Below are 19,119 nucleotides of genomic sequence, written 5' to 3'. Positions count from 1 at the left end.
ACCGGACTAGACAACGATTCCCGGTTAAACCGGTTGAACCGACCAGTCCGGTCTGATTTTCAAAACAGAGCTTTTGAGGGGTTGGGAAGCATGATCTATAGGCTTTTAAATTATATAATTATGCAAATATGAGTTCAAATTATGTGTTTACATTCATGTCGTATAGATATGCGTGTTATATGTTTATAGATGTGTAAACCCATTTAATATCATACATGTGTACTTTATAATGTATATATATTAGATGCTTTATGCTTACTGTTTTCACAATAATGTACATATGTATATATTAATAGCATATTAGTGTTTTAAATCCATTAGTTAAGAATTTAGTGTGCGTAATACCTTAGATATTATTTTCTAGTTGATTTGAATCATTTTGTTTCATTTAATTTTATGGTATTTAACTTATATATGTTATAACTTGTGATATTTTTATACATTTTAATATTGTAAACTTAAAAAAATTGTTATATATATATATATATTAATATTGCTTTGAATATTATGTAAATTTTTAAAAAAAATATTAGTTTATATAAACCGGTTCAACCCGGTTGAACCAGTGAACAATATCTACACCGGTTTAAGGTCCGGTCCGATTTTAAAAACATTGCTTAAAACTGACTTGATAAACCAAATTTCTTTCAAATATCCTGTGAAACAATATTTAATATGTCTAACATACCTATCAATCAATATTTTTCAAAATATCCATTTATTGCCCAATGTATGCCAAATGAGAATACAAGGTACATAAGTTGCACATAAGTGCTAAACGAAAGTATATGTTTTGTAGTGACAACAATACTATACTAATATAACAAAATGATAATTCACAAACTCATTATGAATATCATGGATACACATATAGGGCCAAAAGCACACAAAGTACTGATACGAAAAATACAACATATGCATTAAACAAAATCGGTCGATAACTATCATACACAAAGTATGTCGAAATGCACTTACGACTTTCAATGCACATACAATAGGCCTTTAAATCAAATTCGAAGATTAAACATTTATTATGAAATGTCAATAGCGGTTAAAATAATATAAAAGTTCATCAATCTATTTTAGGGCAGTTCATACCTTAAAATTATTCGTAAAATTATTTTTATAAATTTTATGAAAATATTTCAAAATACCGTAAATCATGTTTTTATAAAAATATTCGAGGTTGGCTCATCGCAAGTCGTTCTCATATCATATAAGTACATAATAAATGCACTCACCTAGTATGCCTGACTATTATGCCTTACTATCGAAATCAAATTATTTTTGAACTTTTTCCTTGCCTTTCGTTTTGCTCGTATCACGAGTTCGATCACGATCTACACAAGCATCCATACAAAGCATATACAATTATAAAATACAATGTTAGTATCCTTGCTAACATTTTTACAAAATAATAATACTCAAAAGTACTATTGTTTTTGAATTATTTTAAAATTCATCTTAACTTTTCATTTTTTATTCATAATAGACATTTGTCATAAATTCTTCAATCCAAACCCAATTAAGCCCAATAAAATTCAAGCATTTAATTTCCAGATCAATACCTCAACAATACTATAATTACCATTTAAGACACTAACTTTCTCAATATTCACCATTTTGTACTTAAACTTTGTCAACTTTCCCAAATTAATTAATTTCACATTCTAAATTCAATTTGAGCATCAAACAGTAATTTCCAGTAATGTACATCAATTATTGAGTAATTACACAGTCATCCCATAACTTTTCAAAATTACCTAATAGATCCCTCAACTTTTGAAAAATTACAAAATGACCCAAAAATTTTCTAAGGCTTGTAGAACCTTCCAAATATCATTTCTAATCCATAAGAATTTTTCCCAACTTATTTCCTTATGGCCGAATGCTTTAGGTGTGTATTTCTCATGATTTTCACTTGATTCAAACATGAAATCAACACTTCAAGACCTCTAGAATCAAACCCTAACTTAATTTCATCTAAATATATCTTTCCCCTAAAGTTAAGGTTTGGCCAAACTCAACATAGGCTTAAATAGCCATGTACCAGTGTTTTTAATCAACAATCATACTTGTATATGATTCTACAACATCAAAAACATCATAATCCTTCATCAATTTCATAAACCCTAATGTGAACACAAACCCTAAAATTTGGTATCTTTGAAATCAAGCAAGATTAGCACGTAATATTGGTATCAAATGATAGCGTTTTTCATGTAGAATAATTTCAGTTTCACAACATAATCCAAAATCTCAAGGAAATTGCTCAAAAATAAAAAAAAAAGAAATTTTCTCTTGCATTAGGATAGAGTTCGCGGCTTGGATCTGAAAAATAGGATAAGTTTTATGAAATTTCTAAACTAATTTCTTTTTAATTTAGCCTTAATTAAACTTAAATAAATATTAATTCATTTAATTGGGAAAATAGCATTTTACCATTAATGAAACTTCATAATTACCATCAAACAAAGTCACCTCAACCTTATCATCTTCCAAAATTCAAAGATGAACAAATTATTTCACCCTTTATCATTTTGTCCAGCAACTTTCCAAAAATTGCAATCTTGTCACTTTAATACAATGGTCCAAATTTAACATGAAATTAAATCCTTAAATCCAATGATTTATATTATTTTCCATCATATTAACATGTGAAAATAATTTTTTTTAAGCCTAATTTATCATCCTTCAATTTTTTCCTAAATTTCTATTCGATCCGATTTACCGATTTATTACCGGACTTTAACCATTTCTAATTTTCAACAGAAATTCTAGATCAATAATCTGATTTCAATAAAACTTCAATCTTAAGAGTAAATTTACAGAATAAAAATTATTTTTGGAAGAATTTAATATTTAGGTCCCTAAACTTTTTCAAAGTTGATACTTTGGCCACTAAACTTTGAAAACTTATATTTTGGCCATTAACCAAAATTTTTACAACTCTTTTGGGGAAATTACCAATTGAGACCCTAAACTTTTCCAAATTGTATAGTTTATCCACTATACTTTCAAAACTTATATTTTGGTCACTAACCAAAATTTGGGGTATTGCACCAAAGATCCTCGAGAAATCCACTTTCAATGAAGGGATGATGGTCCAGAAGTCATCCCAAAATTCAATTTTGATGTCATCCCCTACAACACAAATTAACTTATTTGTCAATATGTTATCATCCATATTTAAAGCCTTATTGATATTTATCCAACACCACGACACTCTTTTCTTAGAATCTGACTTCAAGAGTAAAGCATTCTAATCATAATTGTAGTTGGCAGCAACAAATTTCATTTACATACTGTTCGACTCATTGCTAAACCTCAAGATATATTTGTTCAGAGCGATCGATTCCTAATCTGCAAGTCATAGATTCTCAAACCATCGTACGCTTCAGGCCTGCAAATTTTGTTCCACTTCACCCAATGGATAGACCTATTTGAGTTGGCACCCAATAGAAAATTAGCAATATATTTATTGAGTTTCGCAACAACCAAGGTAGGCATCCGGAACAAGCATAAGTAATACACTAATAAATTAGATAAAACAAACATTGCTAGAGTGATTCTACCTCCAAAAGACAACATCTTCGCCTACCATCTGACTAGTCGAGATTGAAATTTCTTCTCTATAAGCCAAGATACAATGTAGGGAATTCATCCCAACTACAGCTTTATAATCTTGTGTTCGCCAAGATACAATGTAGGGAATTCATCCCAACTACAGCTTTATAATCTTGTGTTCGCCAAGATACAATGTAGGGAATTCGTCCCGACTATAGTTTATCGTGTTACCCAAACTCGATATTCGACTTGTCTCAAGATTCAAGTCGTACAATTTAGTTTTCTTTAAGTTAAGCGACAAACACGCGACTACCTCAAACACTCAAAGCAACTTCTTGATATTTTTTACCATCTCAATGGTTGCCTCCGAGAAGACTATTAGATCAAAGGCAAACTGGATTTGGGTGACACACAACTCATTATTACCCACCGAGATACCCTTGTCTTAACCCTATCTTCAAAGTAAAGCTTTTTTGAAGGGGATCCATTCACTAGGATCGAAATGAAGGCGTTGAGACACATAAATTAACCCATCTTCTCCACCTTTTGCCAAAACCCATCTTTTTTGCATAAAAATCTCTAAGAACTTCCAATCTAGCGATTAGTACGCCTTCCTAAAACTTGCCTTAAAGATTAACAATTCTTTTTTACTTTTCTTCAACTCATCAATAACTTCGTCTGCAATCAAAGAGCAATCCGCTATTTGTTTCCTTGTAGTGAAAGCGAACTGTTTCTCACTTACCTCATCTTTAATGACACCTGCTAGCCTTCTGAACAATACCCAAGCCAAGATCTTATATAAACTCCCAACTAGCGAAATAGGTCTGAAGTCATCCACACATTTTGGTGCACTTTTCTCCGAGATCGGTGTAATGAATGAGTGATTGATGGATTTATCATTCAAATTTCCCCAGTAGAACTTGGTGAAAAATTCTACGATTTCACCTTTTAACATATGCCATTTTTTTTTGAAAATATCCATATTGAACCCATCCGGTCCAAGGGCACGCGCTCTATGATTGAGCTATAATAGCTTGACATATTTACTATTCTGAAAAGGGGCTTCAATGTTACGCCTTGTAGTCGGGGTTATTTTTTTTTCCAATGAACGTCGAAGCCTTTAACTAAGATTGTCTTCACGTCATTAAAGCTCTCGCGAAAATGATTATCAAATACCATGAAGATTTCCTTTTGACTGCTAACCACCATATTTTCCACCCGAATGGATGAGATGTGATTGTATCTTCCTCTCAATACCGCTGTCATGTGAAAAAACTTTGTATTCCTATCTAGTCCTTGAACCACTTCACTCTCGACTTCTGTAGCATTTCCCTCTCCTCACGTCTATGCTTCGCCCACAATTTTGCCTTGAATGTTTTGATTTCACTTTGGATCTAACTATTGTTCCTATAGCACCACCCTTTCAAGATCTTCAATTTTCTTCTCGATAACCTCGACATATTCTTGATCTTTACTCTGAGCTTCCCTGTTCCACTCCTTCGCTGCATCATTGGCCTCACTAAGTAGCGAATCGATACCCTTCCCTTGACACTCTACACTCACATCTTTCACCACATCAACAAAACCTTTCTCGCCCGCCCAGTGGGAGAACCACTTAAACGGTCAAGATCCACTCAACAGTTTTTATTCTTTCAATATCACATGAATGTGATCAGACAATCCTTTACTCAACATTTTTTGTACTAATAGTGGGCGCTTACTTAGCACATCGGTAGAAATGAGGAACACTACAACAAATTTATTTATTTGTAACATTAGAAATTTTATCATTTAAACTTACATTTGCGTCACCATTTGTATTCTGTGACATAAAATATGTTGTCATGACGATCGTCACACTAGGTGTGTCACTAAATATCTAACGTGACGTTTCATCTTTTTATCGTCACATATTATTAAACATATAGTGACGTTTATGCATAACGTCGCCTTATCATTTATATTATTTGAAATTTAGTTGCGTCACTAAATAAAATAAAAATTTGTCATTAATAATTTATATTGTCACTAATGATATTAAAATTTCAATGTATAAATGACATAAAAAAATCTTGTCACAATTTTTTATTTTAAACTTTTAAAATAATTATTAAAATTAAAAATTAAAATATTTATATAATTTAATAAAAGTCTAATTTTTAAATATTACAATAAATACCAAATTGAAACTATATTAATACCAAAAGTTTTTATAAATTACAATGAAAAAAACTTTTCAAAATTTACAATAATGACCTATACTTTATATAAATTACATTAAAAAGTATATGTTTTTACAATTACAATAATACTCTATACCTTTTAAAAATTAAAATAAAACTAAAAATTCTACTATCATTACAATAATGATCATTTTTATTAGGTAATAATAAAAAATAAACAAATAGAAAATATTCAATTGATTTCTAAGGGAACAATTAATATTGATTATTAGTGTGCACGAACAATTGGGTGCACATGATGGAGCATCGGCAAGGTGCACGATCGGACATCGGCGGAGTTTGCGGGGCGTATACAGAGCTGGAACCTGTGACCCATTTGTTAAGGTAGTGCCCATTTACTATACAGTTTTGGGAGCCTTGGGCATTGCTTCTACACTGGTTCCTACAATTCCAGATCAATAAGCATGGTGTCGACACCTTTTTTTGACACGGGCGGGAAAAAACAAGTATCGATTTGGGGGTTTTCTTTGAAAAAGTTTTGAAAAGTTAGAAGTTGCCATCAATCATTTAATGTGAGATTGAGACACCATAAAAACTGGTTAATTTTAATAAAACATTTTATTTTTATCAAAATACCAAGATTTAGGTCTGCGAAAATCCAGAAATCCGGTTCGGGAGTCAGTTATTCGTGGGGAATGATTAGCACCCCCACAAGCGCCAAAAAATTGGTACCTAGTTGATTAACCTATATTTATAATCGAAAATTTTGAGTTAGAACTTTATCTAATTTAAAAATCATTACGGATGCAAAGTTGAAAAGTATATCCGTTTATTAAAGCCAATAGCATTCACCCCTAGCATAAATGCCGGAGATCAACTATTGTGAAAAATAATCAGACATTGCCTTAATTTTAGAAATTATGATGCAGTCTTTGAAAAGGATGTTGACCTATTTCGGGAATCCCTAATAAGTGAACATTGCCTTAAATTTTATAATAAAATGCAATCAAACAAATTTTCATTAATCATAATTAAGCTAAAGGTAAATTAAGGCTCTCTCTATCCTAAAGTGTCAAATTATGAAAGTTAAAGAACCTAGAGGCTCAAACCTAAAAATGTAGGCTCCAATAGTAGCCCTATTTGATTTTAATCAATTATCGAATCGAATAATTGAGATGGTCCCTTGAGCATTTAGGCAAAGGCCAACTCGAATTATTCCCTAAATTAAAATGACTATCTAACTAAAGTAGAGGTTCTAACATTAATATAAATTAATTTTAATCAATATTGCAATTCGAATAATTAAAGTAGAACCTCGAGCAAAGTGAAGACCAAATTAAGAATTCTCCTAACTTAAAGATTAAATATGAAATTAGGCCTAAGATGAATACTCTAATATTAATCCTAATTAATTATGTCAAATAAATATCTAATTAAAAAGTTCAAGAACTAACTTTAAAAGTTATAAAGTTTAGGGGCTAAACCTAAAAATGAATGGACCCTATAGACCAAACAAATAAACACGACATATATCCGTTTAAGGTAAATACGACAAATTTAAAGAAAAATAACAAACGAATTAATATAAATATTAAAAGGTAAAATAATTATAAATAAGGAAATAAAGTTAATAAAGAAAAGAAACAAAACATAAAAAACCTAAAGTTCAAATCACGTAATTAGAAGAGAACTAAAATCAAAATGTGAGAAATAACTAAAATGACGAGAAATGAACTTTCTATGGAAAAAAAAGAACGGAAAAGAAAAGGAATAAATACATATAAATAAACAAATGCACATAAAAGTACAAATGATAAAATGTAACTAACAATCAATGGACATAAAGTTGGACTAAATTAGAATTGTAATTTAAAGGAAACATAAGGAAAACATGAATGACACAAATCATGAATTAAACATATCTTAGAGGGAAAACAAATTGAAAAGAAAGAAATAAGCTCCAGATAATGCACAGTCAAATAGTATGAAATAAGGAAAACACCAAAAAAGTAAAATAAGAAAGGGAAATAGCTAAATCAATACACTATGTTGCACTTAATAAAAGAAAAGCAATCAGTGACCCAAATATAAAGACACGTTTAAATTAGGGGATTAAACAATAAATTTCTATTTTAAGAACAACCTAAAATATACTATGAAACATGAAGAATTGCAACATTAGGACAAATTACTCTATATACTTACAAAGAAGCCACCACACAATTAAAGTGTAAAACACAGATAAACATTAGGGTTACAATGCAATTCTACCAATTATTTACTTCATCTAATATTAATAAAATAAAAAGGAAAATCACACCATCAGGACAATTTTTTCGAGACTAAAATATAAAAAAACATAAACATTGATTAAATTGCAAAATTACGGAAAACATAGGGGACCTGTAAGAAAATAAGCCAAAATGTCATTATTAAACATTAAAATGGAAAATAGCAAAATAAGGACATTAAATTTAAAATAAAAAATAAAAAGAACACAATATGGTAACCAAAATGAACTCGAGTAAAACTAGCGAGGACCGACTTGATTAGACCATTGAGACCAAAACGCACAATAGCAAGGGTAAGCAAAACGACGCCGTTTTAGGGTGCTGGGGAAGGTGCCAAAATGACACCGTTTTGGCGTGCCTATAAATAGGTGAAATCTTTTTTTTTTCTATTTTTTCCTCATTTTCTCTTCTTTTTTATTTCGTTTTTATTTTAGAGAGAGAAGCTATCCCTTCTCTCTAAACAATCCCAGAATTCGACGGTAGTCCCGTCGCCGTCTGCCGTGTCGGCCACCGTGTCGCCGCCATCTCCGGTGGCTGCTCATGCCCAAACTTTCGGAGTTCGTTTGTCTCATCGTGGTGGTCATGGATCTAGGCTCAGTTTTGTGAAAAACAGCCCCCCAATGGCGTGAAATAGAGTCGAAACCCTTCAACTTCCACTGCTCCGATCTTCGTTGTCCACCGTTGGATCGCCTTGATTCTGGGTATATTGTTCTCCTCATCACTGCGCGCTTCCTCACCATTCGAATTGGACAAAAGAGCTTCAATTGGCTATGAGAGATTCGGCCGAGAGGTATATTCCTCTTACCTCTATTTCCTTTTTTTATTGTAAATACTTGGTTAGTTTAAAAGGAAATAAAAATTTAAAAAATAAATAATTATATTTAGTTGCTGAAACAAATCGAAAGAAAAAAAACTTTGTCCTCTGTTATTTCTTCTAAAACTAGAATAAAAAAAGGTTCCTTGTTACACTGTTTGTTTTGGGTTTTATACCCAATGTTACAGAAAGAAAATGATTATATTTCTTCTTTTTTTGTCGTTGTTTGCTGTTGAGCTTGCATGGAGTGTTGGAGCAGCTTGGTAGTGACGTGTTACAACAACAACCTCATTTGCTTCAGAGCAGGGAATAGTAGCAGCTGAGGCAGCCACTGGGGTGGTTACAATAGGGATAGGGTGGTTTAGGTTAGGCTCCAATTGGGCCCGATTCAAGTTTGGTTTGGACCTGGTTCGGGTTTTGTTTAGGGCTTGATTTAGGTTTTTATTTGGGGCCTAATATAGGGTTTTTTGGGGAGGGTTTGTGGCTTGGTTTAGTTTGGGCCCATTTTGTGTTTTGTTTGGGGTCTGGTTTGTAAATTGGTGTTGTTCAAAATAATGAAATATTATATAATGAGAAAATGGTGATTACACATGGTTAACATAATTCTTTTTACATTTGAATCTACACTCGTAATAAAATTTTACGTAACAGTGTTCTTCAATCACTTCCCATGACGCATTAGAATACATTAACCCTTCAATGCTGATTTTCGTAAAGATAGGCAAGAGAACATGGAACTTCTGTGCAGAGGCACTAGGGTTTTGAGCAGAAAGGCACAAGACGAAGGTTGGAGGCTGAGGCTGAGGCCGTTTGAAGGTATCTGGGTGCACAATCAAAAAACGGTGTAGGGTTTGGTTTTTGAACTACAGAGCGCACAAAGATACAAAGTTTGGCACCAAAAACATTATAATAGGGCTAACGTTCACTGCCTATGATTCATATGGTCACGACCACCAGTCTTGGACGCTGGATTCAAGGCGGCGGTGATTGATCGTTCAGAAGTGTTACAGACGAAAGATTAAAGGTCACCGAAAGTGACTTCAAATGAAATGACTAGACGGAGCGAGGAGAACTGGTAGCAATATTATGGTGTTCGCGATCGCACCATGAGAGTCTTGATTCTTGAATGAAAGGTTGAGGGTGTCTATTCTTTATCTTCAGGAATGATAAGTTAGGGTTTAGGTTTGTTTTACTATAATATAATATTTAATTACGAAGAGGGCTCGGTAGAATTGGGCAAATAATCCAGGCGGTGGATTATTTAGCACAATAGGGCACCCAAAATTTTATTTTGGGATCTACGATAAATGCTACAGTGTCCACGGAACTCTCATGTCGGCGTGATGAGTTCCATGAGATATAATTTTTAATGGGCCGTGTCACGTGGGTCTCACTGTTCAAATTATATTTAATATATCCTACAGGACTCGTCATGCCTGCGTGACGAGTCCCAATAAAAAATTATTTTTTTAGAAAATTTTAAAATCATTGTAAAAAAATATATATCATTTTAATGTTGAAGAAACCCGTCATGCCGGTGTGACGAGTTCCAACGAGTATAATTTTGAATTTGTTGACCGTTGGATTGATCGTTGTTGAACGGTCAATTTTTTTAAAATTCAATGTAACTCGTCATGCTAGTGTGACGAGGTCCAATGACTATTTTCAATTTGGAAAAAAACTAGTTGTTTATAATCGTTGGGTAGAGGAGTATAAATAGATGTTTGAGTTAGATTGATTTTTCACTTGGAATCAAACATTCTATTGAGAGTAAAAACTTTAGTGTTTAAGATTTTATGTTGAAATGGCCTCAAGAGAAGAAATGTTACGTCTTGATAATGTTCATATTTATTCGACCGAGTTGACTACGGTAAATTTAATTTGTTTTTATTTCATTTTAGTTTTGACAAAATTATAGTATTAATAATAATTATTTATGTAATTATATTAAATAATTTATTTTCAAATTGTAGCGAGAAGATCGAGGCATTCGTCATCGAGGAATGACGAATGAAGAACCACATTAGCAGATGATGATATATCTTTCACAATCCAGATTATATGTTCTTCGCGGATTTAAGGTGATGTCAACACTGATATCGGTGTTGATTGAGCGTTAGAGGCCTGAAACGCATACGTTTCATTTTCCTTGTGGTGAAGTGACGATAACATAGGAAGATGTCACATATCAACTTGGTGTTCCGATTAATGGTATGTCATTGGTGCTTCACAACAATTATGCGTGATATGTTGTTATTTCAAATTTATTGGGAAAGGAAGCTCCAAGTGATGTCATTGATAGACGTATAAGGATTACTTGGTTGGAAAGAGAATTTAGAGTAGATGGACAATCAACAGAGCAAGAGGTGATATATGCAGCTCGATCATATCTTATGACGTTGATTGGAGGGATCTTGCTACCGGATAAATCGGGCAATTTGGTGCACACCCAATATCTTCCGATATTAGAGGATTTTTCTGTATGTCGCCAATATAGTCGGGGTTCTGTAATTTTGGCTTTTTTGTATCGTGAACTCTGCAAGGCGACCATATTCATTAGAGGACAAAAAGCAGATGTAGCGGGTTGTTTAGTTTTGCTACAATCATGGACATGGTATTATCTCCCATTTTTTACGCCTATTACATCCGCTCCTATGGAGTTTCCTCTCGCTGCAAGGTAAATTCCTATATTTAAAGTTTTGATATTTTATAATATTTATTTAAATATTTTGAAAATGATAATAAATAATGTATTTTTAGATGGCGACACTGAATAATCGATATAAAGTTGTCTGGTGCAACCAAAGTAGATATCCGGATAAAAATTGATATTGCCGGTAGACATGGGGTAAATTTTAATATTTTTTGCATTAACTTTGAAATTGTAATATTAATTTTTTAATTATACTAACATAATACTTTTGACAGTTTAATTGGATGTCTTATTATGAGTCGGATATCGAACGGTATCTGCCGCCAATGTTTTTTTAAGGGGCGGAGACATGGTGTACCGTAACACCATTGCTTAATTTCACAATTGTTGAAATCCATGTTACCGATAGAGTTTTGAAACAATTTAGGTTTCACCAACCGGTAGAAATGTCCATATTTAAAATGGATGATTTACATAAAATAAATGTGTGTGGGAAGCAGAAGGAAGATTGGTCGAGGAAGCATGCTATATTCATACAACAATGGCAAAATAGACATTTACATTTGCCTAATCGTTCCGAGGTACAACCCAAAAGATTTTGATTTCAATGTTTCTCCCTACCTCCAAAATTATGAAATCAAATAGAAAATCATACTTGACAACGTCGGAGGATCGGTCCGAGTGCGAAATAATGAAAGCAATATTTGCAACAACAAAAATCATCATCATCATCTTCATCAACATCTTCATCTTATGCTTCCGCCAATTATTATCCATCGCAAGAAAGTTATGGTGGATATGGTGCATATCAACCGTCGATGGAGAGTCGAGCGGCATGTGAATGAAGTTCGTGGGATCAAGTGTCAGCTTCACAACAATTTTCCTCAGAACCGGAAGAAAGAGGTCAATGGGATCATCTTGTTCAATACAGACAATCTCAATCTCATGTCGATTTCAGTGTGCAATTTGAGGCGATAACGTCAATGATGGCATCAAATACCTTGAATACTCCATTGTTTTCACCCGAAAATGTACATCAAAGTGATGGAGTAATGTTCAGTACACCGGAACCGGAAGAAAATAAAAATGATGAAGGTGGACGACCACAACGAAATCAACGAGCACCACGTCATTATTATTCTACCACTCCTCGACATCGACAAGAATTACGCAAATATAAGTAATAAATTTGTTTATTTAAGTTTTTGTACTCGATATTTAATTGTATAAAAAAACTCATTGATAAGTAATAAATTTGTATATTCGTTTTCTCCCTTAAAAATGTTTAAAATTTGTCAATAATTTTAGTTTTAATTAAAAAAAAAACTTTGAAAATATGTAAACAAATAAAATATGTAAACAAAAATGAAAAATCTTTAATTAAAAAACAACTTTTAATTAAAATAAGATTTAATTAACAAATTATCATTCATATTTAGTGTAGTTTATAAAAGTTGAAATTTTTAAAAAATATCTGTTATTTTTTTGAAATATTTAATTAAAAAAGTGTAATTTTTTAAAATATTTAAAATATATATTTTTTAAAATTTTACATTGAAATTTTTTAATATGTATTTTTTTGAAATTCTGAATTAAAGAATATTTTAATTTTTGAAATTTGTATTTAAAAAATATGTTGTTTTTTGAAAATTTAAAAAAATTTGAAAAAAATTCCACGGAATTCGTCACGTCGGCGTGACAAGTTCCAACGGGTATAAATTTAAATTTCGACCGTTGGGTGACCGTTGTGGAACGGTTAAATTATTTTTTAAATTCACTGGAACTCATCACCCTGGCGTGACAAGTTCCAACTTCTACTTTGGTGATTTTAGTATAAATAGGTGAAGATTAGGATGAATAAGAAGTGAGAAAAAATTGAGAAAATCAAATATGTGGTTGTGGGAAAAATTAGGATTGATTTGGCTAACGATGTTTATGGGTTTCACAAAATAGACTCGGATATCGACGATTCAGATTCAAGCTCTTTTTCGGATGAAGAGAGGGAAAAGGAGGCAATAAAGTACATAGTTGAGGAGCATAAGAAGAAAAAAATGAAAATTGAAGAGGAGAAGAAGAAGAAGTATGAAGATTTACTGAAGCAGCATAGCAAATGACTCGTTGAGAGGGAAGAAAAATTAAATATTTTAGTATAGAAATTGAGAAGAAGAAGACAAAGGAAGACAAATATGAAGGTGTCTTAATCCGACGTAGTGAACGAATTGTAGAGAGATCTAAAAAAATAGAAAATGACATATGTATAAATATTGATTTGTATGGTTTTAGTTTATGTATGAAGTTGTCTTTATTAATTAAGTAATTATTGTCTCATTAAAATTCAAAATTTTATTTATCATTAGAATGTGAAGTTATACTTATCAAAATGATTATTTTTGAGTAAATTTTCAATTAAAAAATTATCTCCTCCATTTTCAATTTAATTTTTAAATAAAATAATTATTTTAAATTTAATTTCTTTAAGTATTTTGACCTTCAATGTTTTATTTTAAGGGTAAAATGCTCATGATTAGATAAAATCATTAGTTTACCATTATTTACTAACATTTTCCAATTATACAAACATAGTGGAAATAATACAAGTTACAAAAAACATAGTTACAGTAAAAAAACCTAGTTACAATACATAATATTTTGTAACGCCTATTTTAGTGTTCAACTTGATATTTTGGAAGATATGGACAATGTTTTCTGTTTAACCATCCATGCCTTATAATAAGTCGGGATATAACCAAATGTGTTCAGAATGGATGCCACTAACACAGAAACGGGCACTCTTGAATTTTTTTTCCACCAACAGCTTCACATAAGAGCATATGACATCTGAATCTAAATGTTTGTGGCTTGTATCAAGAAGGTCATTGTATATGCATGCGGTGCATTGAACCTTGTGATTGATGATTGATGATTGATGAATTTCAGCCATAACAACAACAACAACAACATCGTCTTCACCAAGCTGGACTTTTCCATATGTCATTGGATTTGTGGAGATCAGGTGTCAATAACTTAAACATTAAACAAAAGCCCTAAGTTTTCTCTCAATTTTTTGCTTCATTTTGCGATGAGATACATCTAGAGGGAACATCAAATTGATGGGTTTGTGTAACTTAAACACAACACCAACATCAGTTTGTAGAATTTCGCCATTATAATGGACAACTGTGAAGAATTTGTTGCTCATTGTTTGAAATGTTTTTGTTAGAAGAAAGGAGTTGTTGTGTAATAGATAGGAGATAAAATGAGTGTGTTGTGTAAGAGATGGAGGAGTGTGTTATGTACGAGTTCCATTGAATTTTTTTTAAAAATTGATCGTTCAACAACGGTCAATCCAACGGTCTAAACTTTCAAATTTCTAGCCATTAGAACTCATCACACCGGCGTAACGAGTTCCTTCACCATTAAAATAATATATTTTTAAAAAAAATGTTTTTAAACATGACGAGTCCTATAAAATATATTAAATAAATTCAGGTTGTGGGACTCACGTGACACAGACCATTACAAAAATATATCTCATGAAACTCGTCAAGCCGGTATGACGAGTTCCATGGATACTGTAGCATTTGTCGTAGATCTCAAAATAAATTTTGTATTGCTCTATCACTACAAGAAAATATACCTTTAATGACACACGAACGATGACACACGCTAATTTATGACTTACAAAAAATGTGTGTCATAAAAAAATGTCATGTTTTTTAAAATCTGAACAATTTATGACTTACAATAATGTGTGTCGTCATATTTAATAGTCATAATCCAAACAAATTATCAAAAACACGGAGTACACTTTTAATTGTGTATCATCTGTAAAAGTCGTATTTTAATTTCCCCCATTAATTTCATCCTTTCCCGCTTCTAGTCTTGGCCTCCTCAATAATCAGTTCACGCACGCAAGTGCTTCCCCCCTTTTTCTCTTTTTCCCTCCTACACTTGCTCATTCGTTTTATTGATTGAATCCCAGTAAGCTTTCCTTCTTTGCTTACTTCCAAGGTTTATTCATTTTTTTTAACATTTATGGGGTTTAACTGAAATTTTGTTCTCCTTTCTTTTATGGAGATCGGAGTTATGGGTTTTGCTTGTGTTTGTGGTAGTTTTAATGGTTCTTATAATGGGTCAATCTCCATTTCTCATCTTCTACTATACGAATGTTTATATAATTGTTCCCTTTGGAATCGAAGTTGGATTCTTTCTTCGTAATGCTAAAATTCTGGATTTGAGTTGAGTTTTTGACGTAGGTCTGTTGATTTTTTCATTAGAGTCACGAAGTAGCTGTCATTTTCATGATTCTCATCATTTCAAAAAAGCATTTTTTTTCTTGCTTTTACTGCTTTTTCATGGAAAAATCCTTTTCATTGCCTGGCTGTCAATCAACTGGTTACATGGTCGGCAGTTGGCATCATTTAGCATAATCGTTGCCTTTCTTTTTTTCATACGCCCACAATGAATAAGCTGCGAAACCATTTCTTGAGAAGTTTTCATTGAGGGGAAGGTATTCTTATTATCCTGACGTCCCATGTCTTGTGTCGAACAGAATGAACCCACATATATTTTGAGTCATTCAACTCCGGGCTCAGTTAGTTAGTGAATGTCTCCTGTATTATGTCTTTGTTGAGTGTTGAAATTTGTTTTCTAACTGGCTTGAAGGTCATACACCACTTTCGTGGGTAATGAGGGTTTAGATTGCACTCTATGCTGCTAGAGGCCTGGAGTACATCCATGAGCACACTGAAGCTCATTACGTTCATCGAGATATCAAGTCGAGCAACATTTTGCTCGATGGTTCTTTCAAGGCGAAGGTTCTAATTACTTTAAATGTTGCTGCTTCTTTTTTTAAGTGTGTTTGAGAACATTTTACTGACTTTTATTCTCGGATTAGATTTCAGATTTTGGATTGTCGAAGCTTGTTGGAAAAACACATGAAGAAGCAACAACAACAAAAGTTGTTGGTACATTTGGTTATTTGGCACCAGAGTAAGTAATGTTATTATTCTCTGTCACTCTGCTTCTCCAATTTTCTTGAAGTACTCATATTAAGTACGTGTTTCTGGAACATATTGCGATTAAGAGTAAGGGGATACGACCTTCCAGAGACTCGTATCAAGCACTCGATATCCAAATCGAGTAATACAGATATTGATAGTTTGCTTCTCTTTTGCTAAATGTTATTTTAAACTCTTTTAACTGTCCCATTTGGTTTTCTTATATATATTTGAGCAATGGACTTGCATCGTCGAAAAGCGACTTGTATGCATTTGGTGTTGTGCTGTTTGAGATCATATCTGGAAAGGAGGCCATCATACGAACTGAAGGCACCACGACAAAGAATATTGAAAGACGTTCACTGGCATCCATTGTGAGTTCCATTGTGGCGCAATCTAAGATGTTAGATGCTCCTCCATCTTGTCTTGTACATTCTAGTACCCTTTTATATTGCAATTTTGCAGATGTTAGCAGCTCTTCGGAACACACCAGACTCAGTAAGCATGTCGAACATGGATTATATCGATCCGAACATGCTGGATCTTTTTCCTCATGATTGTGTCTTCAAGGTAAATATCATTTCCATATTAGACCTCAAAAGGCTAGAAAATGAGTAGATAGGATTGGTGTTCTGGTTCGGAATCGATTTGCATATTAGGTGGCTATGCTGGCAAAGCAATGTGTGGATGAGGATCCGATTGTACGACCTGACATGAAAGAAATAGTGATCAACTTGTCACAGATCCTTTTGTCATCGGTTGAGTGGGAAGCGACGCTGGCCGGGAACAACCAGGTATTTAGTGGTTTGGTCCAAGGAAGATAGTTAGAGTTGTGCTAAATGATACTCCAGGGGAGACAAAACAGTAATATATCAGTATGTTGGCATTTGGACAGCATCCTTTTTGATGTAATATATCAGTATGTTTGCTTGTCAATCTAAGGGACCCACAACGACCCATATGCAAGGTACTCAATCTGTTAAAGACAAATACCATTCTTGTGGGCATTATGATTTCAAGGTGCCTCACGTGATATTATAAACCATAAATGACCATAAAGAAAAATTCTTAGTTCTAGTTAACCCCAAAATTATCAGTATGTCTCTGAAAGGTTTTCGTTGGCTCTTAACTTGAAGTATGGCTACTGAGTGTTGTTTCTGCAAATCGGAGATTTTGGATTATCAAGAATCAAGCGCAATACTCTAATTTCTGGAGGTGTGCGAGGAACCTGCCATGGATGGCGCCAGAACTGCTAAATGGTAGCAGCACCAAGGTTTCTGAAAAGGTCAGTAAAGCCATATTCAAGTATATGTCTTGCCACTGGGAAGGGAAAAATGAGTACACGTTAAAGCCAAATTTATGAATATTAATTTGACAGGTTGATGTATTCTCATATGGAATTTCAATGTGGGAAATCTTGACCGGAGAGGAGCCATATGCTGATATGCATTGCGGTGCCATCATTGGTAAGATTTTAATTTACCAATATGCTAATAGCCCTAATTAGTGATTATGAATGGAAAATATATGCATGGAAAAGTCATTGATGATCAATCAAATGTTTTTTCGTTGAAGATGAAGATCACAAAAGGTTTATATGAGTTTTAGGGTATAAGACTGCATTTGCTCTTGCTCTGTAATAGTATTAAACAACATCCCAAACAACTCGTGTATAAATTGAAGCCATATCAAAAACTGCATACAATTAACCATCTTTCCTTTCCAGTTTTTCACTGTCTGAAAGATAAACAAAAACCTTATGTTTGATTACTGAATTATGATTGCAGGAGGGATCGTGAAGAACATTCTTCGACTTCCTATTCTAGAATGTTGCCATCCTGATTGGAGGAAGCTAATGGAACAATGCTGGTCCCATGATCCTGAATCCGGGCCATCATTTACCGAGATAACAAAGAGGTTGCAATCCATGTCCATGTTGCTTAAGTCGAAGGGAGCTACTAATCAGGCGAAACCAACGGACTTGAAGTGTTGGCCAATAAGAATGTAAGCAAACTTTTCTAATACACATGTCATATCATACATACACATTAGTCATACAACTATCATATGGACTTGAAGTATGATGTTATTCTAAACTAATTAATGTAAGTACTTGTTAGCAAGACTGAAAACTGTGAATTCGTGCCGTGATAATGTATATAATTTATATGGGAAATTTTACTAATTAAATGTGTAAATTTTATTTTTACATATGCTTCAAAGAATGCATATGTAAAATTGTTCATTTTAGTACTCTTTGATAGTTATATACTTTAAATAAGTATAAATTATATACTTATTTCATATTTTTTTACTTAGGTTGGCGATGGGAAGAAAGAATACATGGATGATGACATTGATGATATTCGTAAAGAGTTGGTATCTTATGTGGCAAACTTTATTACGCCGTGATATTTTGTATCGACATATGATTACAATATTTTTTATAACTTAATGTGAATATATTGTATTCAAATGGATTGCTTATATATAATATGATATATATATTTAGTATTATGAGGCATTAAATGTGATTTAATTTGATTATTTGTCAATCTACAATATATATATAATTTACGAAATACAATCACGACACACGAATGTGTGTTAT

General features: G+C 32.7%; 1 pseudogene; it reads left to right on the top strand.

Moving 5' to 3' along the window:
• Window positions 1–9,586: 9,586 nt before the first annotated feature.
• Window positions 9,587–17,332, top strand: LOC120192993 (annotated as a pseudogene).
• The last annotated feature ends 1,787 nt before the right edge of the window (window positions 17,333–19,119 follow it).

The sequence above is a fragment of the Hibiscus syriacus genome, unplaced genomic scaffold (assembly GCF_006381635.1).
Source record: "Hibiscus syriacus cultivar Baekdansim isolate YM2019G1 unplaced genomic scaffold, ASM638163v2 tig00116984_pilon, whole genome shotgun sequence".
Classification (NCBI taxonomy): domain Eukaryota; kingdom Viridiplantae; phylum Streptophyta; class Magnoliopsida; order Malvales; family Malvaceae; genus Hibiscus; species Hibiscus syriacus.
This window is presented reverse-complemented; position numbering and strand designations above follow the sequence as displayed.